Source organism: Hemicordylus capensis, chromosome 12 (assembly GCF_027244095.1).
Source record: "Hemicordylus capensis ecotype Gifberg chromosome 12, rHemCap1.1.pri, whole genome shotgun sequence".
NCBI lineage: Eukaryota > Metazoa > Chordata > Lepidosauria > Squamata > Cordylidae > Hemicordylus > Hemicordylus capensis.
The window spans coordinates 19,906,603-19,934,294 of record NC_069668.1 but is presented as its reverse complement, the minus strand read 5'-3'; positions in this window follow the sequence as shown (position 1 = coordinate 19,934,294).

Sequence of the window (27,692 nt, the reverse complement as noted above, 5' to 3'; positions counted from 1 at the left end):
TTTATTAAAAAAGCAATGAGCATGTGGAGTACACGGTTAATAATCAATGGCGAGACACTTGGACAGGTTAGCATTAGAAGAGGCATTTTCCAAGGGGAATCACTATCCCCTCTATTGTTTGTAATCGCCATGACCCCACTTTCACAAATACTAAACAAAACAGGCCTCAGATACCAAACATCTAAAACATCCAGTAAAATCAAACATCTGCTGTACATGGACAATCTGAAGTTGTATGGAAAGTCCCAGTCAGAAATCGAATCACTGCTAAACACTGTCCGTATATTCAGTAGCGATATAGCAATGGAGTTTGGACTAGACAAGTGTGCTGCATTAATAATGAAAAGAGGAAAAATATCAAAAACAGAAGGAATAGAACTGCCCAATAGAAGCAACATTAAGAACCTGGAAGAGAAAGAACCTTACAAATACTTGGGCATTCTCCAGGCTGATAACATCACACACACTGAAGTTAAAAGAAAAATTGGAAGTGAATACATCAGGAGAGTTAGAAAAATCCTCAAATCCAAACTCAATGGCGGGAACATCATACAAGCCATAAACACCTGGGCTATACCTGTTATCAGATACACTGCAGGAATAATAGACTGGACCCAGGCAGAGCTAGAGACGCTAGATCGTAAGACCAGGAAAATCATGACCATCAATCATGTTCTGCACCCCCGCAGTGATGTAGATAGGCTCTACTTCCCTCGCAGCTCAGGTGGAAGAGGAATGCTGCAAGTCCATCAAACAGTAGAGGAGGAGAAAAGAGGCCTTGAAGAATATATAAGGGACAGTGAAGAAGATGCACTTCACATGGTCAAGAACGCGAAACTATTCAACACCAATAAAACAAAACAGGCCTACAAGAAAGAACAAGTCAAGAACCGAGCAGAAAAATGGAGAAATAAGCCCCTGCATGGTCAATATTTACACAATATAAGTGGAAAATCAGACATCACCAAGACCTGGCAATGGCTTAAGAATGGCAACTTGAAGAAAGAAACAGAGGGTTTAATACTGGCTGCACAAGAACAGGCACTAAGAACAAATGCAATAAGAGCAAAAGTAGAAAAATCAACCACAAACAGCAAGTGCCGCCTTTGTAAAGAAGCAGATGAAACAGTGGACCACCTGATCAGCTGTTGTAAGAAGATCGCACAGACTGACTGCAAACAAAGGCATGACAAGGTAGCAGGGATGATACACTGGAACATCTGCAAAAAATACAAGCTATCTGTAGCCAAGAATTGGTGGGACCATAAAACTGAAAAAGTTGAAGAAAATGAAGATATAAAAATATTATGGGACTTCCAACTACAAACAGACAAACATCTGCCACACCATACACCAGATATAACTGTAGTTGAGAAGAAAGAAAAACAATTCAAAATAATCGACATAGCAATACCAGGGGATAGCAGAATAGAAGAAAAAGAAATAGAAAAAATCACCAAATACAAAGATCTACACATTGAAATTGAAAGGCTGTGGCAGAAAAAGACCCAAATAATCCCAGTGGTAATTGGCGCCCTGGGTGCAGTCCCAAAAGACCTTGAAGAGCACCTCAACACCATAGGGGCCACAGAAATCACCATCAGCCAATTACAAAAAGCAGCTTTACTGGGAACAGCCTATATTCTGCGACGATATCTATAACCATTGACGATAAAATTCTGGCATCCCAGGTCCTTGGGAAGGACTCGATGTCTGGATAAAACAAACCAGTCTGACTGTGTAAACAAGAATTAATAATAAATAGGTGAGTGGTGGCAGCTCTGCTAGAGGATTTTCAAACAAACGGGGGAGGTCTGGGGCTGGAAACCCTCTCAGAAATTGCCACAGAACTCTATCAATGCTGCCTTGAGTTCCATTATGGAAGGAACCAGGGGTATTGATGGATACCTTTATCAGCCTGGAGTCCGCACCCATCTCCAAGAGGCTTTGCAGACAGGGCTGTTACCCCAAATCTCCTCCAGGAGAGAGTGTGCATTCACACACCAGCCAACCTTACCCCGAAGTCCCTTTGAGATCCTCGGACCCACTCCACACACAAATCGGGCTTTGTCTTGCGAATTCTAGCTTAGCTTGGTGTATTATCGGGCTTTTAAAATGATGGTTTTAAGCTACTTTTTGTAGCTGTAGGATCATTAGCATGATAAGAAGGATACCCTCTCTAGAAATGCAGATGTAGCTCTTTAGTAATCTCTCTTCCACCCCACCATTGGTTAGAAGGAAAACATGGAGGCATGCCATGTGAACGTGCATCAAAACAAAACCCGAGAGCAGAGGGGAGGGGCTGCTTCCCTCAATGCCGCGAGTGTAATCCAAAGTGGCTTCACTCCGCAGCATGAAGCTACGTGCGAATAGCTCCCAGGTGACGAAGGAGAGCAGTGCTGGAAACGTGAACGGCTTGATCTTGTGAAACTCTGAGAGGAGCTTTGAAGCACCTGGCCAAAGTGAACGGCAAGCCAACCCGTGAGCCCACTGCTGGGCCCTCCCACACTGCACGGGGGAGGTTCTTCTCGGCTGGCATCTCTCCTCTAAGAGACAATAAAACTGGGGGGCCTTGCCGGAGAAGCATCTTCAGTATACGCCAGAAAAGGGCCTAATCATCCTTGCATGCAGAAGGCTCCCTCCCTGGCAGCCTCTCCAAGATCAGGCTGAGAGAGACCCCTGCCTGCAACCTGGGAGAAGCCGCTGCCAGTCTGTGAAGACAACACTGAGCTAGATAGACCAAGGGTCTGACTCAGTATACGGCAGCTTCCTACGTGCCAAAGAAGTGTGTTGGGGGGATTCAGTTACCAGCTTTGTGATCAGCGCACTGGCCCAGGGGAGACCCTTATGAACTCCCACCTCTCGTCCTCCGATTGTGCCAAAGCTGTCAAGGCATTAGCCTGCAGAGCAGACAGACCTTCCCCAAAAATGGCATCACCTCCTGCTAGGACTGAGATCAACATGGCAGTTCTCCCTAAGAGCCGGGGCTCTCCGGAACAGCTGCCCTCCACGCGCTCCTCCGCGACACACTTGTGGTCCCTGCTGCCGTCGATACAGAAGCCCCCCAGAAACGCTGCCAAAGGAGCCCCCACCATGAGCTTGTGGGCTAGAGATGCCGGCGGGTCACCCTTTCCTCTCCCCACCCCCATGACGGAAACCTGGGTGAGGCGGGTGGGGCTCCTGCCACCCAGGAAGAGGAGAGGCTTCTGGGACGCTGAGCCACACTGCTCCTCAGCACCGCACAGGATCTGAGCCTTCAACAGGCCCATCGTGAAGGTCAGGAGAGCGCAGGGAGCATCCCTCACGTTACGAGATGAGTATCATCTCCGTCTTGGCTGGCATCTAAGCATTACAAGGGGGCTGCTCTGAATCTTTGTAGTATCAAATCTTCTCGCTCAACCGGTAATGCAATAAGTCCCATCAAGAGCATGCTGAAAGGTGGAATAAATTTCACAGAGAACAACACCAGTGATCTATGCATAATAAAAACGGAGAAGTGCTGTATAGGGTGCGGTGAGGAACGCATCCTGTCGAGACCATAACACCAGCTCGGATACTGGCTCTGCAAGCAGGGACGTGGTCTTAGAATCTGGCTCTTTTCCCCACTGTGCAAAATGAAGGACGTAGGTGCTGTGCTTGTTTTTTCTCCCCCCTCCCTTCCAGAAATCTTAGATCAGAGAGAGAGAGAGAGAAATATTACACTGTTTTGCACCCCGTCTTATTGTAATGGCATCAGCAGCTGCCAGGCCAAATTACCGTTCATCTAAGCATTGTTGTGGAAATTTTCAAGGGATTTGCAGTAATTATATGACAAAATGGTTGCAAATCTTACTCATTGCTGAATAGAAACACACGGGTCAAAGATTGAACACTTTCTGCTGGGTAATTTGTAAACGTCAATCAGCAGAGGGAATCACTGGAGGCAGAAGGAAGCAGCGAGGGAAAGCACGGTCCTTCTGTAGTAACTGGGGGTGGGTGTGTATATGTATATATATGTGTGTGTGTATACACACACACACACACACATACACACACCACAAACTGATCACCCTGCACCAAGCAGAGGCGGGGAGGAACTTGAGTGGGGAAGAGGGAGCGAGCAGGAAAAACACTTTAAATAAACCTGGCAAAGATTAAATTAACTGATACATGCAATTCGCCGAGCACAGATCGTTTGCGCTGCCATAAATACAGGCCTCTATCTTCCCTTTTCTCCAGTGCAGCCAGGATAGCAAAATAAAATTAAAAGATATAACAATAAAAATTATAAATGCATGGCAGCCTCAGAGACCACCAGAGTCTATAATGAAGCCTGCAGACGGGATTCTGTCTATGGATCATAAATAAACAGCCGCCGGGCAGATTTGGGGTTCTCCCTCTCGCACACGCGGACGGAATTGGGGCGGCGAATTGGAGTATGGATCTCGCTTGTAAATCCCGCTGAAAAGCCAATTTCCAGAAAGCCGGCTCTGGAATGTAATTGCTTTGCAACTTTACAAAACAAGGCCTAATCTTCCTGGGTCTTCTCTCCCGTCCTCTCTCTGTCTCTCGCTCTCTGGGGGAAACATTCAAATGATCTGATTTGCGTCTAAAGAGGAGCAGCTCTCCGACGCCATGGATATTTCAGACACAATTACTTACGAGATCCCAAGCGGGCATTATGAATTCATAGAGGCGGCCCCCACCCCTGTCTGGGGGAGGAGGGGGGCCTTCAGCAAGGCCGTGGAGGGGAGGGGATGATTTGCCGGCCTGGTATTTCTGGATTCCAAGGAGGCATTTCGGGTGGAGCGTCTCCTAAAGCTCAGTTCTTGCCTTGGAAAAACGGCCAAACCCAAGAAAATAAATTCAGATGAGTTTCTCCGAACAGCAGGACTTCCCGGCTAATTCTTTTGACAGTTGCCACATCCTCTAAACGGCTCTGGCTCCTGCGCCTTTAACAGCGGCCTGACATGCGCCATGCCTCCGCAGCCAGCTGCACTTGATTGCAGGGATAAGTGGCTCATCATCCTCACATTTCCAGAGCACTTTCGCCTGCAACTCTTCGTCATGATCCCAGACCCCAGAAATGCCCCCCAGCCGTGCAGGGTGGGGAGGCCAAAGGAGGAGGAAGAAGAGGAAGTAGAAGAGGCAGCAGAGGCAGTGGCAACAGCATCAGTGGCTCAGGCAATGCTGGGTGACCGGCGGGTGGGGGTGGGGGATCTTCACTAGCCACCCCACCAAAAAGAGAAGCTGCCACCACCTTTCCCTGGTCCCTCTGAGTTGGAGGAGTCCTCTGAGGATGGCTCCCCTCCAAACACCAGGCTAGGCCCTGAAATGCCCACGCTGGCCCGTGGGAGGGGCAGGGCTGAGCCCGCTCCCCCCCCCCCGACCCCACCTGCCCTAAAACCCTGCAACCTGCCAGAGGCTGGGACCCCCTTCCCCTTCCCACTGGGCTCCTGCCCAGCTCCTCTTGGTTCACACTGGCCAAGGTCCTGGCTGTGGGAGCTGTCCAGGGCCTACAGCACCCCAGCCAGGGCATGCCAGGCCTCCAGAGTGTCTCCTTGGAGGTGGAGGAGGTGGTGGGGGAGCAGCTCTCTCTCCCTTCCGGCTGCTGGCCAGCTCCAATCCCAGAAGGGCCCCATCAGGCTGTGCCAAATGATCTCTCCTCCGGAGTCGGCACCCTACTGGCCCAAGGAAGGCATGCTAGGCATTCCAGAGCCCTCCTAGGCGGGCAAGAAGAGCTCCAAGGAGAGCCCATTGGAGGAGACTCCCCTCCCGCCATGTTTGTGTTCTCCCAGGAAGGGACTCCAGGGGTGTGTGTCTCCCATCCCGGTCCGGACCAGGGCCTGACTGGCTTAGCTCCAGCAGTGTGGTTGCATCCGGTGCCTTCTAGCCATTCTAGAATGCTAGAGTTGGAAGGGATATCGGAGGTCTGCTTGGGTATGGGGGCCAGGGCGCCTGTCGGACCACATTCTCCCATATGGATCGGCCAGGGCCCTCTGCTCCTCGTCTCAGATCTGGTTGGCAGGGATTCAAGAGAGGGCCTTTCTGGTGGTGGCCCCTCGGCTTTGGAACACCCTCCCTGAAGAGCTTCATCATGCTCCCTCCTCCTCAGTGTTTTTAAGACACAACTAAAAACACATCTTTTAAAAGAGGCCTTTTAATGTTCCCTCTTTGGTCATATCTGGTAGGTTCTTTGGTTTTTAGTTTTTATAATTCTCATTTTTTAAACTTTCAAAACAACTTTTAATTTGAAACTTAAATGCTGACTGTGGTTTTAGCCTGGACTTTTTAGCCTGGACTAAAGAGAGGAGAGCTGGTCTGGTGGTAGCCAGCATGACTTGTCCCCATAGCTAAGCAGGGTCTGCCCTGGTTGCACATGAATGGGAGACTTGATGTGTGAGCACTGCAAGATATTCCCCTCAAGGGATGGAGCCGCTCTGGGAAGAGCAGAAGGTTTCAAGTTACCTCCCTGGCAGCATCTCCAAGACAGGGCTGAGAGAGATTCCTGCCTGCCACCTTGGAGAAGCCGCTGCCAGTCTGTGAAGACAATACTGAGCTAGATAGACCAAGGGTCTGACTCAGTATATGGCAGTTTTCTATGTTCCTATGTTCCTACTCTCTCCCACAATGCAATGTGCTGCAGCACGCTGGCACCCAAATCCTCCTCGCTGGGTACGTTCGGCCAGAGCAGAAAAGACTGAGAGTAAAACAGACAGTCCCACTTTGCTGCCATCCAGCATTTTCTGACCCGGTTGGCAGAAACAGGCGTGGCCGGACCGAGACACACCATGCGGACGAGTGCTGTGGAAGATCTGGCTGCATGGTGGGGAGTGTTGTTTTGGGCAGCAACCTTGCATGGGAACCCGCCCCCTCCCCGCCGTTCCCTGCAAGGGGAATTCCAGGGCTAGAAAGATTCTAGCACGGCTTTCTCCCTGATCTGCTGCTTTTCTACTTGCAAGGGAAGTGTGTGCCTATATAAAAGGGGCGAATCAAAACAGGCAGCCTGAATCGGCCCAGGCGGTCCCGTCCCTGTCGGAGTCGGTTACCTCCTTCCTCCGGCTTCTGCCAGGTGGGGCGACACTTTCTGCCGGGCGGGCGAGGGGAGGGAGCCGACGCCGCCTCATCAAGCATGGCGGTGTCGAGCAGCGCCCCGTAAGTGATGCGCCTTTGGTAGTGCAGGGCCCCTTGATGGATGGCAGGAAGAGTTCAATGACTGTTCTGCGGGAACTGAGAGTGTCTGAACAAACCGCTCTTGTCATTAGGTGGGAAATGTAATCTCTGTACAAAGGGGAAGAGCGCGGGCGGGCGGGAAGACGGAGAGAGAAGGGCCATGCTAGACTTCACCGGGCCCTGTTCATGTGATGGAAGTTTAATGCACCTGGCAGGGACTAAATGCAAGCCATCCATTTTTATCGGCGGAGCGCGGGTGATGAACAGAGCCAGCAAAACATTAACAAAAGCTTGAGATAGAGAGAGATATAGGCACACACACACACACGCACACCCATACAGACACACACTCATACCCAGAACCTGGTTTGGCAGCCTTACTGCTCAGCAGCCAGTGTCCCCCCCCCTCCAAGAAAACTGCCCCTTGTCCCTTTTGTGTCTGCTCCCCGAGAGACACGCACTAGCAGCACTTCCGTGCCGGGTTCAGAAAGGCGGCTGCATTTTGTCCGATAGGCAGGGCCACCTACGACTTCCAGCCAATTTGCCCCAAAGGGCCAAGATGGGTGGCTCTTGTGTCTGGAAACTGAGCAGAGCCGCTTTCGGGAGAGGCTCCCCCTCACCCCCCACTGTCTTCCTTCAAAGCCGAAGATGCAATAATTACATTAGAAGAAAATGCGTGCTACTAAATTGCCTCATGGCAAAATCCAATTCTGAAACCGGATCACAATGCCCTGTCTAAAAATATCGCCCCCCCCAGGGGTCTCTTTTGTTTAATCGTTTCCACCCATGGCTTTCTAGGGAGACCAAGGCCTGAACAGGAGGGGGTGCGGGGGCAGGAGAGGAAATGATGTGTGTGCCTGTGTGTGAGAGACACATGATTGATTGATTGGTCGTTCGATTTTTTATCCCACTCTTCATTAAAATAGTCTCAAAGCAGTTGACAATATAATTAAAACAATTAAAACACAAAGGTAAAGATGATCTCAAAAATCAGAACAATCCCTGGAGCAGGGCGGTCCTTGGAGCTATCCAGGGCCCAAACTGTTAAAGGGTTTTTAAGGTCAAAACCAGCACCTTGAATTGGACCGGGAAACAAATGGGTAGCCAATGCAGCTCTTTCAGAACAAGTGTGATGTGATCCCGGTGGGCAGCTCCGGATACAATCCTAGAGGCCACATTTTGCGTTAGTTGCAGTTAGTTGAGTTCTTGGGAGAGCCGGGGGGGGGGCGCGGTGGGGGTGGCACAGAAGGGCAGGTGTTCAGGTTGTGCATAGTCCCTTGGCAGGTCCGGGAGCTGCAGAAAGAGCCAGTTGCATATCCCAGCAACCTCCGCAGTGGCAAAGGAGCCAGTAATAAAGTTGCCACCCAGCAGGCATTTGACCCGTCCACTGGACATCTCTGCCTTGGGTTCTGTGCCAGGTGTTTGATAGAACAGACCAGCTTTCTTCTGCTGCATTGTTTATCCCACCAATGACGCCCTGCCGGGACCCAGCAAGAATAATTCTGCCGCACCCCCCGTCTCAGATGCAGCATTCCTCTTGGCCTCGCTGACAGGGGCTCTGTAACCCTCCCACAGCCTGCCCGCCCCCCCCCCCCCGCCCAGTGAAAACTAGCACCAAGAAAGCATCTGCAGGCAGCTTGGAGATTCCGTCTTCCCCTAAGATCTGGATCAAAGAGGCTTGCGCTGGATTCCTGATTGGCAGCAGAACCGGAGAGAGAGGACAAAAATTGGGATTTATGGGTGGTAATTTTGGATGTACTCCAGGATCCCATCAGATTGGAAGCAGGCCCTGAGCCTTTTCTTCTTCTTCTTCTTCTTTTGCCCGAGTTCTCCTTCCCAACGATGATCATTGCCGTGCAGGAACTTAATGACCCGTACGGCAAAGATTTTGCACTTAAGCAAAAAATACTTAACAAGTCACGGCCGGAGCCGCAGGGAAAGTGATTTCCCCCAGGTTGGCCATTTGCATTAAAGTTCATTTTGCTTTTGCCATACATGGCTTATTCACTGCTTAAAAAAAACCACACACACACACACAACCCGTGGAGTGGATGGTGTCCCTCTCTGCTTTGGCAGCTCCACTGGTTTCTGGAGACCCCACAAGCTGGTGGTGGAAGCACGGAAGAGCTGGCTGGGGTATTAGTGGCCACGTGGCCCCTCGCTGTAGGGCGAGCGATGGGTCTCTGCCGGGCCTCACTTCCGACTGCCAGCATCTGGCGATCTCTTCGGAGGCCGCTTCCAGGGGGAAGTGATTTCCCCCGCGGCTGGTCTGAGGCCTGCTCCCTTCCCCGAGTAGAAACCAGGAGCCTTGGCTTCATAGGCAAACCGGGCGGATGGTGTGAATCAAGCAAGATGACCGCTGCTCCCATAATGCTGAGAGAAGGACCCTCCGAGCCTCGGCGTCATCCGGCTGCAGTTCGGCAACGTGGCTCAACACGAGGCGGTTCTGCTGGCCAGTAATTTCTGTGCCTGTCAGCCATTTTAGATTTCCGAGTCTATTTCCCCTGGTGTTTCCCCGAGATACTTTTGGGGGAAGTCCCCAGCTAAAACTTGAATTTGCATTTAAATGGAGAATTTTCCTTTTAATGAGCAAGACGCATGGGAGCAGCAGACTATTAGGCGGCTTTGCGGGAGTGCATCTGTGTGCGCGCGGAATTCTCTCACCTCTGCACCCCCTTCCCTCCCTTCCAAGGCAGGCTTCGAATCAGAGCCTGGGAAATACAGGCCCGGACACCGCGGAGGAGGGCCCTCCGTAATAGTCGAGCAAACCCAGGCCCCCTTGCTGCTGCCGGCGGACTCCTCTTCCCCGCGTGCCGCCGCCATGCCACGCTAGAGACAGGGGAGGGCCGGCTTCTTCCCTCTGCGATGCAGAATGCCTCCTTGCCCCAATTGGAGCTGCGAGGTGGCCTCTTTTTGGTGGCGTGACCCCTCTCTGCTGATTGGGGGCGAACCCTGCAAGAAGGCACCGCCAGCCCCGGCATGCACATCAGACGGCCTCATTTCCATCACCAGGGAGGATGAGAAGAGCACAGAGACAGAGTCTTTTCAAATGATAATCGACAGACGGGACTCGGCCCTTCTCTCCCTTTCCGCTTGGGTTCTTCTCCTCGGTTCCTTCATTTGAATTTCACCCCACGCGCGCGCGTCTGGAAATGGTAAATGTCTCCACCCAGCTGATTGGGTGGGCACGTTTTCTCCCCTCTCTTTCTCTGCTCAAAAGACTTGACTGGGGGGGGGGGGCTTCTAGGTCATTGGCAATCACCCCTGCATCTTGTGGCAGAGGGTTCCACAGTTAGGTGTGAACATCGGCCTCTGCTTCATAACAAATCATCTTGCCAAGAATGGCCAACTCTGGCTGGCAGCAGCTCTCTGAAAGAAGAAAGAAGCCTTTCCCATTGCCAGCTCACTCGAGGGCCCCTTCTGCCAGTCATTAAGAGCCTATGCAGGGTGGATGTGGATACAACTGGCGAGAGCCAGGCTAGTGGTCAATGCTGAGCTGGGACCGAGACGCCTGGGCTCAGACCCGCCATCCGGTGGTGACCTCGGCCATTCCTTCTCTTTCGGCCTCACAGAGAGTGGTTGGGCCCTGGCTGCTTTCACTCGGGCACTTCCCAGATTAAACTCTACAACCGGGGTGAAAAGCTTCGGCTTGGATCGTATGGAAAATGACCCCCAGAATCCCAAACTCCGACCACGGGGAAATGCAGCTCCTTTTTTTGTGACACACACGCAACGTTGCAGCACTCTCATGCAAAGACGAAACCTGCAAGGCGGCCCCAGAAATGTGGCCGGCGGCCGGCAGGAGGTACGGATCAGCACCCTTAGCGGACACGAAGGGACACTGGGGTCGGGGTGAATCTGGAAAGCACCCCTGAGTCCTTGGGAGGGAAGGGTGGACTCCAAGGAGCCTGTGGCTCACAAAATCTTGGCGCAGGCCTTGTGGCAGATGTGCGCCCCATCACGGCACTCAAGAACCGGGGCGCAGCCCGTGGAGCAGAACCTGCAGCCCTGTGCCAGGATGGAGCAGGCGTGGCTCACAAAGGGATCATCCTCATACGCACTGGAGAGCCCGTTCCTCTTCCCAGCCGTGCAAATGCTGGAGGAGAAGGGTGGGGCGCATGTTGTGACTGTGCGTGGAGGGTCATGCCCACAAGGGGCTGGGGTTGTGGGGATGGGGGCCGTCGCTCAGGGGGCAGAGCCCTGAGAAAGCCCCGGGTTCGGTCCCTGGGGAAGACCCCGGAGAGTTTCTGCCAGCCAGTGCAGGTCACACTGGGCTAGACGGCTGGGTGGTCTGACTCAGTATCCAGCAGCTTCTTCCCACGCTCCTGTGTTTCCGGGAGTGAACCTGGCTTGCCCTGAGCATCTGAAAGGCCCTGCATGCAGGATCCCTGGACTCTGTGGAGCGGATGATGGAACAGGCAGCAGAGGGGGAAAGGTTCCCTCTCCTGGCCAACAAGGCCCATGATGGGGCTGTAATTCCATCGGGGCCTCCTCCCGCCTGATGCGGAGTGACGCGGCGATTGGATCTGCAATGGCAGGAGACGGTGATGAGTTTGTCAGTTCCGTGTAGCGTGATTTGCGGGGGGCTCTCCCCTCCCCAAGGAGGAGAGAAGGAGCAAAATTGAAGGAGAAAAGGTCAGGGAGGCCAGGCCGTCTCCTCTCCTCCTCCAAATCCTCACTCTCCTGCGGAGGGGAATCAGAGATGACAGCTTCTCCTGCCACTTGGGGCTCGAGTGACCCCCCCGAGAGGGAAGCTTGTTAGGACGGCCGAGAAGTGGCCAGGAAGGGTCCTTGTTCATCATGGATTTCAAAGGTGCCGGCTCCTGGGGATTGTTCCTGGCATCTGCTCCCGCCAAAGCGGCAGTGACAAGTTCTTTGATGGGGGGGGCAGCTCTCCCTCCTCCCTCGTCCTCTCGGAGATGTGCGGAGATGGTCTCGGCTGGCCAAAAGCTCCACTGCAGACAGGCGAGCGGCAGCCTATGCAGTGTGGCCTGGTTTCCTCTTGGCCCAGCCATGACGCTGGATGAGTGACGCTGCCGTTACAGGCCAGGCCATTGGCCCTTTTAGCCCAGTGGACTTCTCTGGCTGGCAGCAGCCCTCCCGGGGTCACACCCGTCTGGTCCCCTTTGCAACGCAAATACTACGACCGCTTTTCAACATGGCAGGTTTATCATAGAAACTGTATTATTATATTTTATCTCTTTTGGCTTTAGTAATTTTAGGTTTTTAGCTTTTTTAGCATTAACGCATGCATTCCGTCTATGTTATCTTTTAAACTGCCATCATTCTTAGTTTTAGCCTTTTGATGATATGTACTAAGAGGTATTATAACTTGCCTTTTAAAAACTGCAGTCATCCTTAATTTTAGCCTTGCCATGCTATGTACCATCATATCCTCATAACATCATCATAGAACATGTAATTTTTAACCTGTATTAATTTTATGCTGGTCTCTGACTGTAATAAAGGATTGACTGATTGACTGAACATAGCACGGTGGGGAAATGACTTGACTTGCAAGCCAGAGGGTGTTGGTTCGAATCCCCACTAGTCTGTTTCCCAGACTATAAGAAACTTCTATATTAGGCAGCAGCAATATAGGGAGATGCTGAAAGGCATCATCTCATACTGTGCAAGAGATGGCAATGGTCAACCCCACCTGTATTCTACCCAAGACAACCACAGGGCTCTGTGGGCACCAGGAGTCGACACTGACTCAACGGCACAATGTGGTTTAGCCAGCGTGGTTTAGTGGCTAGAGTGCTGGACTAGGACTGGAGAGACCCGAGTTCAAATCCCCATTCAGCCATAATACTAGCTGGGTGACTCTGGGCCAGTCACTTCTCTCTCAGCCTAACCTACTTCACAGGGTTGTTGTGAAAGAGAAACTCAAGTATGTAGTACACCGCTCTGGGCTCCTTGGAGGAAGAGCGGGATATAAATGTAATAATAATAATAATAATAATAATAATAATAATAATAATAATAACAACAACAATAGTCAAAAAATCCACCACAAACAGCAAGTGCCACCTTTGTAAAGAAGCAGATGAAACCGTGGACCACCTAATCAGCTGTTGTAAAAAGATCGCACAGACTGACTACAAACAAAGGCATGACAAGGTAGCAGGAATGATGCACTGGAACATCTGCAAAAAATACAAGCTACCTGTAGCCAAAAGTTGGTGGGACCATAAAATCGAAAAAGTTGAAGTAAAAATATTATGGGACTTCTGACTACAAACAGACAAACATCTGCCACACAATACACCAGATATCACTGTAGTTGAGAAGAAAGAAAAACAAGTCAAAATAATCGACATAGCAATACCAGGGCATAGCAGAATAGAAGAAAAAGAAATAGAAAAATCTAATCACCAAATACAAAGATCTACCAATGGAAATTGAAAGGCTGTGGCAGAAAAAGACCCAAATCATCCCCGTGGTCATTGGGTGCAGTCCCAAAAGACCTTGAAGAGCACCTCAACACCATCGGGGCCACAGAAATCACCATCAGCCAGTTACAAAAAGCAGCTTTACTGGGAACAGCCTTTACTCTGCGACGATATCTATTAACCATTGACAATAAAATTCTGGCATCCCAGGTCCTTGGGAAGGACTCGATGTCTGGATAAAACAAACCAGTCAATAACACCTGTCTGACTGTGTAAACAAGAAATAATAATGATAATAATAATAACAACTTTACTTTCAACAAAAGTTTGTAAAGTAGTTTACAGAGAAAAATAAATGATAAATAAGAGGCTCTCCGGTCCCCCAAAGGTTGGCAGTCTAAAAAGAAACAGAAGGTAGATACCAGCAACAGCCATTGGAGGGATGCTGTGCTGGGGACAGAGAGGGCCAGTTGCTCTCCTCCCTGCCACTTGAAAAGGTGCCTCTGAGCTCAGTGAGCATATTAGCTTGGGGCCCATATTAGTATGGCACAGCTTTGCCCAGAGGGCATCTGGGCATGGAAGGGGAGGCGTGGCCGGGCTGTGTGGGGCCTGTGCTGAGCCCAGCTGTCTCCTCCCTCCCCCTGATTCCAAGAAGCCTGTCGGGGAGATAATGGGGCGTGATTCCCTGCCTAATTGAGTTCTGTTAACATCCATTTCTGCGAGATATTTGTTTGTTAAAGCTGGGGGGTGCGGGGATTACGTGGCAGGAGGAGGCGCCTTCCCAAGTGGCAGCTGCTACTCTTGGTGTAACTCCGGCTTGGTTCCTGGATGGCTGCAGAAGACGGTGGATGCAGAGGGCCGCTCTGAGGGCTTGGCCAGTGGGATCTCTGGGGGGCACCCCTGCAGGCGCTCTTGGTTGGCCAGCAAGCCAGCGCGTGTTCTCCTGACTGGCAGAGTTGCTGGGCATGCCTTGCGTTCTTCTCTGCCTCTCCTGGATCCACTCTGTCTCTGGGGTGTGGCTCCCGCCAGAAAGAAAGAGGAGGCTGACATGCACACAACAAAGGGCGTGTTCACAAAGTCTGAGGCCAGGCCCCTGCCCCAAGGGGCCTCCATTCTAGACACAATGGAGGATGAGGAGGGCCAATGGTCAGTCCTCCTTGCAGCCCGGCAGAGCTTTCTGAATTGGGGGGTGGCGGCCTGCAGGTGTGTGTCCCCTCCCGGAGAGGCTGCTGCTTGCTGTGAGGGAATTGCAGGCAACCTCCAGAGGCAAATGCTTGCTTGCTTGCTTGCTTGATTGATTGATTGCTGGGGAAGGTGCGATTTCTGCTGCCCAGGAAAGAAAAGGCCCAACCATGGCTGTTCCAGGCTGGAGCAGACAAGGTGCGTGGGCTGAACTGCAGGCCTGCTCTGGAAAGGCTTGGGGGGCCTGCAGTGTGCGGGGTGGGTGGGTGGGTGTCTTGCCCAGCCCCCCTTCCAGGCAGACCCTCGAGCTCCTGCAACCCCCCTGGAAGAAATCTGGCCTGGCCTAAAGACAGCCATGGGGCTTAGGGAGAAGGCGGGCCTCCTGCAGTGCTGGGCCCCACCTCTCCTCCTCCAGAAAGAAGGCCCTAGGCGGCGGGGGGTGGGGTGGTGGAGCTGCTGCCAGGAACGGGTTAAGCCCCCCCCCTTTCTAAACGGCGGAACTTCTGTACGTTGTAGTTTTTGACCGCAAATCATCTTTAATAGCAGACATCACGGGACGACTCATTACGTTAAACTATTTTTCATGCTATCTCCCGTAATATCCTTTAATCCAATGCGTTTCAAATCACCTCAGGCTAAAATAAGAGACATAGCAACATAATAGCCTAGTATATTAGTGGGTTAATTGCCCTGTTGTGCTCACCAGGAAAGAGCGCCGGCTGTGGAATGAGCTCCCCATTCCCTGGCAGGGCTGGTGGGACGCGCCTCTCGCTCCCAGGGCCTTGTGCTTGGCCCCACCGTGCAGGGGTGTGTGTGTGTCGGGGAGGGGAGGGGAGGGGGGCCCTCCTGCAGCCTTGCAGTGTCTCCTTTTGCTTTCCACTCTGAGCCCCGGGCCCTCTGACACAGGGCTCAACTGACAAAGCAAGCGGCACCCTCTGGCTCTCTGAGAAGTTAAGGCGCTGGTAGCCTTGGCTCTCTTGCTGAAGAACAGAAGAGGCGTCTTGGTGGATCGGGCTGCTTTGCCCAAGGACATAGGAGCACTGGAACATAGGAGGAAGCTGCCATATACTGAGTCCAACCTTTGGTCCATCTAGATAGATAGATAAATAGATAGATAAATCTTTATTGTCATTGTCCTGTGCAGAACGAGATTGAAACAGCACTAGCTCAGTGTTTTCTGCACGGACTGGCAGCGGCTTCTCCAAGATTACAGGCAGGCAGGAGTCTCTCTCAGCCCGATCTTGGAGATGCTGCCAGGGAGGGAACTTGGAACCTAGACGCTGTTTCCAAAGCGGCTCCATTATCCCCTGAGGGTGAATATCTTGCAGTGCTCACACTTCTAGTCTCCCATTCCAATGCAGACCAGGGCAGACCCTGCTTAGCTAAGGGGACAAGTCATGCTGGCTACCACCAGACCAGCTCTCCTCTCCCTGACCTCCTCCTCCGATCTTGAGGATGAGGAAGCTGCCACCTGCTGAGCCAGACCCTCTGTCCATCTAGCTTCGTACTGTCTACACTGACTGGCAGCGGCTTCTCCACGGTTTCGGGCTCAGGGGTCTTTCCTGGCCCTACCTGGAAATGCTGCCGGTGGCCTTCTGCACGCCAAGGGGGATCTTTGACAAATGCCGGCCACACTCCCGTGTAGCCACCCATCCACATCCAAGCCAGGGGAAACCCTGCTTCGCAAAGGTGGTGACTGCAAGACCAGCTGGATTTTCCTCCTTGGAGTTCCGCGCGGTCGTGGAGGGCCCCCGGCTCTTTCCATCCTGCAACTGGGGTGGCGGGAGCTTGCCCAGCCCTGCCGGACCCAATCCTTGAGGCGCAGTGGCACTCGTACCCCTGGGCTCCGGGGCCAAAGTCCAGCCCCTCCACACACCCTGCCCCCCCCGGGTGTGTGGTCACTGCTGGCCCGCTCTTCTTACGTTCTTGTGAGTCCAGGGGCTGCTTGTGCCCTCAAGAGCTGAGGGGTTGGAAATCCTGCGGGGTGGGGGGGCCCAGTGTGTGCACGCGCGTGTGGTGTGTAGGGGGATCCAGCAGCGGGGCGGGGCGGGGCGGGTGGGGTTGAGCTCCCAAGGCCTTTCGGTCCAGGCTCCAAAGTCACCTTGCTGCGCCTCCTTTGGGGTAGCCCTGAGCGGCCCTGCAGGCAGAGAGGGGCTGGCTGGGAGCTGGCCAGAGTGCTGAACTGCCTCTGCCGCCTGCTGGGTCCAGCCAGGAACTGGACGGAGTTCTGATTTGGAAGCAGGGAGAGGACTGCCCTGTCCTTGGACAGGCAGCCCAATCCTGTGACCTGTGGGCCCCAGGGGGAAGGCCGGAGCCGTTCCAAGGGAGCCCCACTGAATGGTGGAGTGTGGCATGGTGCCCAGCCTAGGGACAGAAGATGCTGCCTTCTGCTGAGTCAGACCCTGGGTCCATCTCACTCAGTACTGTCTACCCAGACTGGCAGCGTCTTCTCCAAGGTGGCAGGCAGGACTGTCTCTCTCAGCCCTATCCTGGAGATGCCGCCAGGGAGGGGACTGGGAACCTGTAGATGCTCTTCCCAGAGCGGCCCCATCATCCCCTAAGAGGGGAATATTTTGCAGTGCTCACACTTCTAGTCTCCCATTCCAATGCAGACCAGGGCAGACCCTGCTTAGCAAAAGGGACAAGTCATGCTGGCTACCACAAGACGCGCTCTCCTCCCACCTTTACTCGGAAGAAGCCCCCACCAACAATAAGGCTTACTCTCAGGTGCATAGGGTTATTGCAGCCGCCCACGCCCTGTCCTCACAATGCATCATGGGTGGACACATGTACAAGGTCAAGGGGGAGCAGGGGCTGTGTGTTGTAGTGGTTAGAGTGGTGCGCCAGGAGCAGGGGAGGCCTGGCTCCTAAAGCCCACTCCGCCGCATGACCGGGAAACAGGCCCCAGCTCCCTGTTCAGACCTTGGCCGGAGCTTCCCTAAGGGCTTGGGCAGCGTCCTGCTCCGAGTACTGGGCCGTGTGCTGCAAGGCTGCCATGCTCTCTTCCGGCTGAGCCCCCTGGTTCTGGGGTCTGCCACTGCCTCCCTCACGTGGTGGTGGGCAAGGTAAACGGGACAGAGAGCCACCTCCGTTGCCCTGAGCTCCCCGGATCAAGGGCCGGATGACGATGGGTAAGGGGGCACATCGGGATCATCCGGCTCCTCCCTGACTTCTAAGGGGGAGCGGGGAGGAGGAGACCCCAATATTATGGGCCCCCCACCTTGCTGAGAGAGCGGGGCTTGCCTCAAGCCAACACACTGCGTCAGGGAAGAAGCGAGGCTGCTGTGCCTGGGAAAGGGCTCGCCCGCATGCGCACCGCGTTGCATTCCCCTGGAAACCCGCTGGCTTCTGCACTGGCCCTGTCTGGGAAGCCCCTGCTTTGGACCCGGCTCTGGATCCGACTGCCCTGGATCATCCTCGGAAAAGCAGCGTGTGCCGACCTTCCCCTTCCGCCCCCTTCCGAAACAACCCTGGATGTATTTCGCTCATTATTTATTGGCGCACTAAATGGATTAGTTCTGTCATCTATCAAGCCGTTTCATTATGTTTTTAAGACTCTGTCGGTGTTATGAAGTACGGCACCGCATCGGAATGGGGCTCGGATTGCCATCACGGCCTGTTTTATAGATCTCGAAACTCCATGATGGCTTCCCACACAACTCTGTGCTTTTAACCCGCAAGAGGACAGTCTCGGAACAAACCACCCTCCCGGGAAACAAGTCCTATCCTCTCCCTTTTCCGGCAACTTTTCTACCCGGCTTCTTACAAAGGCAGAATGAGCTGACAATTGCCCCAGGAGATTTCCCAGACTGCAGGCTTTATTGCAAGTTCAAAGTTTCCCCCCCAAAAACCAAGTCAAAAAAGGTGCCCTATTTTGCATTTGAATGGGAGGAGGAACCTAATAAAGCTCCCTTCTAGGAAATAGGAACCATGGAAGCTGCCATATACTGAGTCAGATCCTTGGCCCACCTAGCTCAGTATTGTCTTCACAGACTGGCAGCGGCTTCTCCAAGGTGGCAGGCAGGAATCTCCCTCCCAGCCCTCTCTCGTTGGAGATGCTGCCAGGGAGGGAACTGGGAACCTAGATGCTCTTCCCAGAGCGGCTCCATCCCCTAAGGGGAATCTCTCCCAGTGCTCACACTTCTAGTCTCATATGCAACCAGGGCGGACCCTGCTTAGCTAAGGGGACAAGTCCTGCTTGCTGCCACAAGACCAGCTTTTCCCTCCTAAAAAGATCTCAAGTACAGAGCCAGGAAAGATCTTAGGGAATATAGGAAGCTGCCATATACTGAGTCAGACCCTTGGCCCATCCAGCTCAGTATTGTCTACACTGACTGGCAGCGGCTTCTCCAAGGATGCAGGCAGGAGTCTCCCCCAGTCCTCCCAGGGACTTTTACACACAGTAGGCTTTACTTTGAGTTTACTGGGAGGCTCTACTACGAACATGAAGTTCCCTCCCCACAACTGACACAAACAATGGATTCCTTTTACCCTGGATATAACTCGGGCTATGCTCCAAACATGCAGTGAAAAAAACCCGAATGGTGTGTGAACTGCTCCCTGATAACTCGCAGGGACTTTGGGGCAAGGTCTGGCCAATATGTGAACACACACCCTCCATGCCGGAGGAGTTGCGAGTTCGAGGGCTTCCAGAGCCCGGTGTGAAGACCTTCCTGGAGATGCTGCCACCAGGGATGGAGGCCTGGCCCCTTGGGCAGGCCAAGCAAGGCTCCGCCACCAGCTTTCCTCCCCCCCACCCCGCTCTCCTTTCCTTGCTGGGTTCTAATTGGCTGGTTTGTTTTGTAATCAGCAGCCCCTGCCCATCTCCATTCTAGATAGTTTCTCACACCATTAAATGAAGTTCTGCTTTATTGATCTCTCTTTTTCCAATCTGAAGCCTGGGAAGTGATGAAGATGTTTCCTCCTCCTCGCCCCCCCCAGTGCTCTTCCCTCCCTCCCTCCCTGCAGCTGGGCTGCTGCAGCCCATGCAGGTGACCTGTCCTCAGGTCCTCACTTGGCTTGTGGGAATGGCTTCCTCAGAGTAGAGCAGTTACGCTGCAGCACCCGCCCTGTTGCTGCTGCCTCGGTGGGAGGAGGTGTTCCCAGGGTCCACCTCTGAAGAGCTGCTGGTGCAGTCAGTGATGCTGGGATCACAGGCGAGAGCCAGCATGGTGTAGTGGTTAGAGTGCTGCTGGACTAGGACAGGGGAGACCCGAGTTCAAATCCCCATTCAGCCTCATGAGACTGGCTGGGTGACTCTGGGCCAGTCACTTCTCTCTCAGCCTAACCGACTTCACAAGGTTGTTGTGGGGGGAAACTTAAGTTTCTGTAGTACACCCTTAGGCTCCCTGGGGAATGCTCCTGGCTCCAGTGGAGAGCCTCTGATGGGCAGGCAGAAGGCCCCGGGTTCCATCCCAGGCACCGTCTCCAGGTAGGGCTGGGAAAGACCCCTGCCTGAGACCGTGGAGAGCTGCTGCCAGTCAGTGCAGACGATTCTGAGCTAGAGGCAACCCAGGGTCTGGCTCAGCAGAAGGCAGCTTCCTAGGTCCATCTAATTTCCTAAACAAACCACTCACTTGGGCACTGCCCCTCCATGTCTCCAGACAATATGAGCCCCCCCCCCCCGGCACCCTCCTGACTGGCTTATGCTCCAGCTGGGGTAGCAAAAGAGCTCTCCCCTCCCAGCTCTCTCGGACAAGCTGGAGGCTGCTGGGCTCAGGAAGAGGAAAACCCAGCAAGCTAGGCTAGGCTTGGCTTGGCTTTTTAAAATGTTGGGTTTTTTGTTTTTTGTTTTCTCTGCTGCGAACATGCAGATCAAGGAGCCGGGCTGCTGACACCACCCCAGCTCTTGACCCAGCAGCCAGGGCATACCTGGGCAGGGGTCTGTCTGGGGGGGTGGGCTCTCCGGCCTAGAATTTGGGAGCAGGAAGAGGTGGGGGCAGGGGGCAGGCTTGCACTTCCACCGGCATCTGGAGCTGTATTCCCAGCATCCAGCCATGGAGAGGGCACTTGAAAGAGGAAGGTCTGCTTCCCGGATGCTAGGGATGTGCGGTTCGGTCCGGATCCGGACCGGTTCGTCCCGAACCGGTCCGGATCCGGTGGTTCGATCCCAGACCGAATCGGGCCCTTCTGGGACCGAGCCGGACCGAATTCGAGCCGGTTCGGTACCGAACCGGCTCGGGTTTCCCGAACCGGTCCGGGAGTGGAATTGAGTCTCTGGAGTGTCTCTTGAAACTTTAAAGTGTGTCCTCCATTTTGTGTCTCCTTCCCGAAACTTTTGCTCCTCCTTGCATCCATTTTGTGATGCTATTTCCAGGCATTGTATTGGCTGCGCTATTGATCCTTGATTGGCCAGAATGAGTCCTTTGGTCTGGTAGGCTGCTTGGCTGTTGCACTGTTGAGAGCTGGCACCCTGTTGGCCGTGGGGGGAGTGCAAAGGTGGGGGCTCCCAAAGGAGGGAATTTCAAACCTATATAAACCCAAGCCTCTTCTCTGGAAACTTCTCTTGGCTGCAGTTGTGGGATCATCTCTGAGACCTTGCTTGCTCTTTTGCTGCTGGTGTCTGCTGTGAGTCCCTGACTGTGTGTCACATTAGTGTGTGTCTGTCTCTCTGCTCTCTCTGTGTGTTGTTGTGTGCCACCTTGTCCATCTGCCCTCTGTCTGTCTCTGTCCAAACCTCTTTAATACTTTCCCCTCAACTTTTTCCAACTTTCCCTGTTGTGTTTTCTGTTCTCTTCACCCTTTCTCTCTCAACCCTTCTCCCAAAGTTTTGGCTTGCCCTCCTCCCCCCCCCCCAACCCCCCCCCCCCATCTTCTGCATTGCTTTCCTGTTTTTGTGCCTTGCCTGACTTTTGTTCCACTTTTTGAGTTTCATTCAATTATTGCTTCTGTGTAAATTTATATATTTGCTGATTTTGGTTTTTAATTAATAACTTCTGCTATTGTTATTGCTGGCTGCCTGTCTGAGTTGTGTTCCTGAGGATTTAGTTTATATTATTGCTGCAATTGGATTCCTGGTGTTCTGATTTTGATTGTTAATTTGTTCCCCTCTGGCCCTGCTCCTAGCTTCCCCCCTCCCTCCCTCCCTCCCACCCAGATAAGATTGTTTCCCTCCTGTGCTGCTGCCTGTTGAGTCTTGCATTCTTTGGATTTCTTTGTGGAATTAGGTTCTGGTTTTGGTTTTGCTCCCTGTGTGTGTCCCACCCACTCCCCCAGTCCCTCCCCCTGGTAGTTGTCCCCCCCCCCCCGCCCTGAGACTTTCTGGCTGCCCTTTGGTTTCCTTTTTTTTAACTTTGTGTATAGATTCTTTTGATTCAAATTTGATTGTTCCCCTGTGTGGCCCTCTGCTCCCAGCTTCCCCCTCCCTCCCCTCCAGAAACCCACTCCCCCCACTGCCACCTCCTCCTCCTCCACTCCTGCCCTGCCTGCCCCCTCCCACCCAGACTGAGTGTTGTTCCCCATCCTCCCTGGTGCTGCTGCTGCCTGTTGAGTCCTGTCTTAGTTACTTTGGTTTTTTGTGTGAAATCAATTAGCTTCTTTTGGTTCTGGTTTTGCTGTGTGTGTGTGTGTGTGTGTGTGTGTCCCATTCCTCCCTGCTGGTTGTTGTTGGTTCCTCCCCCCCCCCAGACTTTCTGCCCATTGGTCCCAGGGTTTGTTTGTTTTTTGGACTTTTTTTCATATTGTTTGGTTTGCTTTGATAGATTCATTGATTGTTCCCCTCTCTGTGTGGCCCTCTGCTCTGCTCCCAGCTTCCCCCCTCCCTCCCCTCCAGAAACCCACTCCCCCCACTGCCACCTCCTCCTCCTCCACTCCTGCCCTGCCTGCCCCCTCCCACCCAGACTGAGTGTTGTTCCCCATCCTCCCTGGTGCTGCTGCTGCCTGTTGAGTCCTGTCTTAGTTACTTTGGTTTTTTGTGTGAAATCAATTAGCTTCTTTTGGTTCTGGTTTTGTTGTGTATGTGTGTGTGTGTCCCATTCCTCCCTGCTGGTTGTTGTTGGTTCCTCCCCCCCCCCCAGACTTTCTGCCCATTGGTCCCAGGGTTTGTTTGTTTTTTTGGACTTTTTTTCATATTGTTTGGTTTGCTTTGATAGATTCATTGATTGTTCCCCTCTCTGTGTGGCCCTCTGCTCTGCTCCCAGCTTCCCCCCTCCCTCCCCTCCAGAAACCCACTCCCCCCACTGCCACCTCCTCCTCCTCCACTCCTGCCCTGCCTGCCCCCTCCCACCCAGACTGAGTGTTGTTCCCCATCCTCCCTGGTGCTGCTGCTGCCTGTTGAGTCCTGTCTTAGTTACTTTGGTTTTTTGTGTGAAATCAATTAGCTTCTTTTGGTTCTGGTTTTGTTGTGTGTGTGTGTGTGTGTCCCATTCCTCCCTGCTGGTTGTTGTTGGTTCCTCCCCCCCCCCCCGACTTTCTGCCCATTGGTCCCAGGTTGTTGTTTTTTTGGACTTTTTTTCATATTGTTTGGTTTGCTTTGATTGATTCATTGATTGTTCCCCTCTCTGTGTGGCCCTCTGCTCTGCTCCCAGCTTCCCCCCTCCCTCCCCTCCAGAAACCCACTCCCCCCACTGCCACCTCCTCCTCCTCCACTCCTGCCCTGCCTGCCCCCTCCCACCCAGATTCATCCCCCTTTACGCATACTAATCCCCCCAAAACACACCCTGCCCTCTGGTCTCTCCCCCTCTTGCCCCCCAACTCCCCGCTACATACCCCAGACCCCCTGAAACACACTCCACCTCCCCAACACCCTCTGGTCTCTCCCCCTCTTTCTCCCCTGACTCCCCGCTACATACCCCAGACCCCCTGAAACACACTCCACCTCCCAAACACCCTCTGTTGGTCTCTCCCCCTCTTGCCCCCCTGACTCCCCGCTACATACCCCAGACCCCCTGAAACACACTCCACCTCCCAAACACCCTCTGTTGGTCTCTCCCTCTCTTGGGACCGTCACTGCTGCTGCTGCTGTCCTCCTCCCACACCCGAATCCCCCTCCCAGCTGCTACATTACAGCTCCTCCTCTCTTCTTCCTCTCTCTCTCTCTTTCTCTCTCCTCATCCCTTCACTTCTTCTTCCTCCCACAGCTGCAGCCACACAGTATCCTACCTCCGACCTCACCTGGAGGTCCCCGCCATCGGGTTTTTTTCTTTTGAAAGTTGTTTTATTTCATTTGTCTCTGCTTGGGGGTGAGTTGAGCAACAACACATAAATAGTGTTGTCTCCTCACTTCTGCCCCTCCATCGTTGAACTACCCCGGTTGCCTGTGCCTCGTGCGGCCGCCCTGTTGTGTCCCAGCCCAGGGGGTTGGCTGGCGGCGGCGCATCCGTGACCAGCACTGAGCGGCAGGAGAAGGACCGGAAGAAGAGGGGTTAGTGCGTGTGCAATTGTGCACCTTTTGTTGCCCCCTTTCTCTCCCTAGCTGGCGGTTTTAAATAGGGACACCCCTATCTTGAAATGCATTTGGGTGTGGGGAGGAGGGAGAGGAGATGTACCGTTGCAACTTGTGTCTTCATGCCCAATAAAGAAATTGCTGCTGTGTGTTGTGTTGCATTGCATGCGTCTTGCAGGTGGTTTTTGAACAGGTGCCTTCTTCCAGAGTATTTCCTTGCCTCTGGGGCAGTCTGAGTGGGGTCAGGGGATCGGATGCTGCCACTACATGCTGGGCCAATGCCATGCCAGAGTGTTTCCTTGCCTCTGGGGCAGTCTGAGTGGGGTCAGGGGATCGGATGCTGCCACTACATGCTGGGCCAATGCCACGCCAGAGTGCTTCCTTGCCTCTGGGGCAGTCTGAGTGGGGTCGTGGGTTCTGATGCTGCCACTACATGCTGGGCCCATGCCATGCCAGAGTGCTTCCTTGCCTCTGGGGCAGTCTGAGTGGGGTCGTGGGTTCTGATGCTGCCACCACATGCTGGGCCAATGCCACGCCAGAGTGCTTCCTTGCCTCTGGGGCAGTCTGAGTGGGGTCCTGGGTTCTGATGCTGCCACTACATGCTGGGCCCATGCCATGCCAGAGTGCTTCCTTGCCTCTGGGGCAGTCTGAGTGGGGTCCTGGGCTCTGATGCTGCCACTACATGCTGGGCCAATACACACATATGATGATGATCATGATGTTCAATCCATGAGGCTGCCATCAAGTGTTTGCTGCTTCTTGCTTGCCATGGCATTGGGCGGGCAGAGTCACAGAGTGGGTGGGTTCAGCCTCTGTGTAGGTGTGACTGGGTTCTGGTTTGGGTTGTGTGCAATTTAGAGTCACTAAATAGGCTGCATTGAGTTTGATGCTCCCCCCACAGGAGCATTACTTGAGAACCACCCCCCAGAACCCACACTTTGTGTTCCAGTTCACTAAATAAGGGTTTCCTCCTTTGATCTGCAGGTTCCCAAGCATTGACTGCGTCCCTCCCCCACCCCCGGTAGGTGCTGTGCCCTCCCCCCATCCATCCCCCCCCCAAAAAAGTTAAAAACTTGCCACCCACACCACAACTACTCCACCCAACTGCCCGTGCCACCCTCCCACACCAGGGGTCCACCCTTTAACCCCCTATTTTTTTAAAAAAACCCTCCCAGACCCATCTCCCCAATTGGCTTGGTGGTTGACTCCCAAATTCTAAAAGGACACCCTCCCCCTCACTTCGATTGGCTTTCCCCCCCATATCAAAAAGTCTTCCTTTCCCCCCAATTGGCTTCCTTTTTTGAAAACAAACTCCCCCCCCCCGCCGCCTCCAAATCAGCTGCCTTTTTTTTTGGCCCCTAAGCCCCTCCAAATTATTTTTTTGACCCTGTCTGGCCTTCCTCCTAAAGTCTCCCTCCTTCTGACCTAGCAGCATGTCTGAGCGCTGTGTGGCGGGCAGGGCTCGCTCAAGGCTGGCAGGCAGAGGTGGGAGAGGCCAGGTGCAGGGTGCGCCTGCGGCACGGGGAGGGAGAGGATGCGGGGAGCCTGAGGACACCCCAGTTCTCCCCATTGGAGAATTCTTTGCTCCGGCCCCATCTTTGGTGCGCAGGATTCAGTTCCCCACGCCTGCTGCCGCCAATCGCGGCAGAGGCAGAGGCACTGTTAGGGCTGTGGCGGGTCCCTCCTCGCCGGCGGCACCAGGTGCTGCTGAGGTACCGCCAGTTGTTGAGGTGGAGGAGACTGTGGAGTTGGAAGAGCAGGTAGAGGGCAGTGAGGACCGTGCGGCTGGCAGCGATGCAGCCAGGTTCTCCCTCCCTCTGGGGCCCCTTCCCCCTATCCTTTCGCCGCTCAGTGGGGCCCCCCCTCGTGAAGCCCGACACTCTGGTGGGGAGCGGTCTGGCGAGGTGGTGGAGGAGAGGCCTGCCTCTCCGATGCCAGTTGAGCCGGGCCCTTCCTCCGCTGTGGAGGGCGGAAGGGGCGGGTTGGGTGGCAGCAGTGGGCAGGCAGCGGCGGCCGCCCCCCCCCCCCTAGGACTGCAGCCACCCTGCGAGAAACGGCCTAGGACGGCGCCCAGGGCGCAGGAGGCCAAGGGCAGTGGTGCATGGGTGCATTTTGAGGTCCCTCAAGATGCCCCATTCCACGCCCGCTGTGTCCACTGCAGGATGCTTGTCAGCCGTGGAAGGGACCCTGCGCACCTGGGTACGACGCCTATGTGGAGACACCTAGAGCGTCACCACCCAGGTCTCAGGGGACAGGCTGGCAGCGCTAGTGCGCCTTGTGCATCTGCCACTAGGGTGGGCAGCGGCAGTGTGCCAGCCAGCAGGCAGGCTACACTGCCCGTCCAGCGGTGGACGCAGTCCTCGGGCAGCCAGCGTATTGTTCGCGTGGACCATCATCACCTCACCCGCCTCATAGGGGAGATGATTTCCACCGATGACCAGCCGTTTCAGGTGGTCGAGAACAACGGCTTCCGCCGGATTCTCCAATACCTGGCTCCCGAATACGTCATCCCCTCAAGGACCACGTTCAGCCGGAACGTGGTCCCCTCCCTGTACCGCCGGTGCAGGGAGCTCGTGTCGGCCGAGCTGCGTGCAGCTCCGGCCGGGACAAGCGTGCATTTCACGACTGACCTCTGGACCAGTGTCAGTGGGATGCACGCTTCTTTCCTGGCCCTCACTGCCCACTGGTGGGGACCGGAGAGTGAGGGGACCTCCGCGGGCGAGGCTTCCAGGTCCGGCGCGGCTCCCGCTGCACTACGGCACAGGTGGGCCGTCCTGCACGTGGAGACGATGGACACGAGGCACACCGCGGAGGAGGTGGCGGCCGTACTCGACCGCCAGATAGAGGAGTGGATTGGCGGGTGTCCACACCTCTCCCGCGGCTTCATTGTCACCGACAATGGAGCCAACGTTACCACCGCTGTCGAGACAGTCATGGACTGTGTGAACATACGGTGTATGGCACACACGCTCCATCTGACCGTCAGGGACGCCCTTGGCCTTAAGGAGCTGAAGGCGTCCCAGGAGAAGGGGGCCCGCCCCATCCCAGCTGCTGTTGCTGCCACGGCCACGCTTGTGGATAAGTCTCGCAAGCTGGCCGCCCACTTCCACCGCAGCGAGAAGTCCAGGAGACTGCTTCGCCAGAAGCAGGATGACCTTGGCCTTCCTCGCCATCTCATCCCTACGGATGTGGAGACGCGGTGGAACTCCACCTTCCTCCTGTTCCAGCGCCTGTTGGAGCAGGAGAGAGCCCTTGTCGCCCTGGCGAGGGACGAGTCCTTGGATGTCTGTGACTTCTCGAACGCAGAGTGGAAGCAGATGTCTGAGGCGGTGTCGGCACTCAAGCCCTTCCAGCTTGCCACGAAGGGCTTGTGTGGCGACACCACTCCCTTGAGCCAGGCGCTGCCCACAGCTGTTGGTCTCGAGAAGCTGATGGGTGGACTCCATATCTCTCTGACCACGCCAGAGGGTCGTGCTCTGGCTGGGAGGCTGAGGTCTGGGGTTGACAAGCGGCTCGTTGATGTGTTGGGAGACAGGGAGGAGTATGTCCTCGCTTGTCTCTGTCACCCAGCCCTCAAGGGC